Genomic DNA, 2,458 nt, shown 5'->3' with positions numbered 1-2,458 from the left:
CTTAAGGGGATCCAAAAGCTCGTCTGTTTTACCGACCAAAAATTATTATTTTGCACATTGAAATCTTTTTTTTAGTTGAATAGAATAATAAATCCTTTTCCACGATTTAAGTGCACATCGAAACAAAGATGAGACTTCACGAGTTTATGTTAAAAACGAAGAAAAGCTAAAAAATTACAGTTTTTTTACCGGCTTCTTGTGTCAGGTCATAACAATATTTGCTTATTATAAAAGTTTTGCAGTTTGTATGCGCAAAATAGAATAACTTCGTCTTCGGAATTGCATGAAAGAATATAGGTGAACGTTTAAAAATGTATTTAGAAGCCTAGTAAAAAACATTTCGGTGTGCAAAATTTTCTCACTTCTTCTAAATACATTTTTAAACGGCTTCTAAATACATTTTTAAACGTTCACCTATATTCTTTCATGCAATTCCGAAGACGAAGTTATTCTATTTTGCGCATACAAACTGCAAAACTTTTATATTAAGCAAATATTAATTATTATGGTCGGTAAAACAGACGAGCTTTTGGATCCCCTTAAGGATGTTTTGGCTGTACAGTAATAGCAAAAAACTGTCAAAATAAAAAAAAAGACATTTTTCTCACGTTTATATTGTTTAAAAAATTAAATAAATAAATCCGGATTATAAAAAGAATTAAAGTATCAAAAAATAATAATGGTATGGTTTTTAACATCTTCGTAAAAGAAAATAGTTGTAATTAATATTTTTCCTAATTTATGACAAATACTTTTAATCGTGAATACCCCTTGAAATCAACTACAAGAAACAAAAAGAGAGAGAGAGAGAGAGAGAGAGAGAGGGAGAGAGAGAGAGAGAGATTTTTCTACAATTTTTAGTAAATTTAACTTTTAAACGATGGGCAAGTGCTGGATCTAAATCAAGTTTTGCACAAGAGTTTTGTTTTAATATATGTGAAAATATTTATTTTGTTGGCAATGTTATTCTTTCCTTGTCAAATTTGTCAATAAAAGTGTTTTACAATACGCGATTTTCCCTAAGAATCAATACTAATTTTAAACTTAAGAGGGTACGCCTATATACCTAGAAGAGTTAAAAAAACATGCTTTTTGAGAATTTTTTTTTTTAAACCAATACACTTTTATTAAAAAACATTAGTGTATTGTTAAGGGTACATATTGAACGTAATTCAGTTTTTTTTTGTTGAACAATATTAAAAAATAAACGAGATATAGCCGATGCCCGGGACGTCCTTGTTTTTGAGACGTTCTGCAGCAACCATTGTAGCTCGGAGCAGAATTATATGAAATCAAAAATTCGATAAAATTTCGATAATATATTAAATTTTATCTAGGATCCACCAAGCCGGATTTTTAAAAAATTATTTTTTAACAAAATGGCGGTGTGGCAAAGTTAAAAAATCGATTTTGGATAAAAAAATTGCTAGTTTTTCGCGTATAAAAACAATCTAGGCAAAAAAAAAGAAAAGCCCCCGATAGCGCCTAGATTTCTAACTCTAAAGTAAGTTTGAAAAATTTCAAGTAAATCGATTCATTACTTTTTGAGTTATGTTGGTCACCGACTTTGAAAACGTGATTTGGAGCAAAACGCGTTTAAAGTTTCAGGCTGAAAATGACCGTTCTACTTCACAGCTCAAAGCTAACTGCTATTCTGTCTATCTAACCTACCCCTAATCTTACCGTCTTTATCTAATCTACCGCTAATCTATCTTTTTAAAAATCTCTCAAAAGAGATTATAGATTCGTGCGGCAACTGCCGCGCGGCAGGTCTCATACTTGCTCCGAGCGCTCCTTCGAGAAACATGTACTTTATACCTCTATAACTTTGTCAATTTTGCTCGGATTAACTCTAAAATTTTCTGAGAATACTTTCAAGATGTTGTACTACAAGATAATATCAAAAACCAAAAATCGATTTTTTGAAACTTTATAGTTAGGCGTGCCTCTTTAAATAATTTTCAAACCGGTAAGAGATTTGTGCTCAAGTTTTGCACAAATACTCAGAAGAAATAGTAGAACAGTCTAAATTTTCATGCTTTTGTCAATGTTTTGACATATGACACATGCATCCTTAAGGGGATCCTATGGATCCCCTTAATATCAAAGATTGCGATCGTCGTCTTGAAGTTTTGACACATTGAAATGTTAATTCAAATTTCAGTTTTCTAAGAATTTTAAATAACTTTACTCTATCAATGATGGTTAGCAAAAAAATTTTTAAGTTACAAAAACATTGCGGAGATATATGACGTATTATAAAATTTTATCTGTATAAACAATATTAAAAGCTCTTTCTTTTTTTACTAAGATTTCAAGTAAGAACTATTTTCATATAAAGTATTCAAAAAGGTTAATGTAATTACAGTATTTATTAATAGCAACATTTTACTTTATTACATATATATAAATATATTAAAATTTATTTTAAATATAATAATTTTTAGTGGGGAAAAGT

Source organism: Formica exsecta, unplaced genomic scaffold, assembly GCF_003651465.1.
Source record: "Formica exsecta isolate Colony F162 unplaced genomic scaffold, ASM365146v1 scaffold113, whole genome shotgun sequence".
Taxonomy (NCBI): Eukaryota; Metazoa; Arthropoda; class Insecta; order Hymenoptera; family Formicidae; genus Formica; species Formica exsecta.
This window is presented reverse-complemented; position numbering follows the sequence as displayed.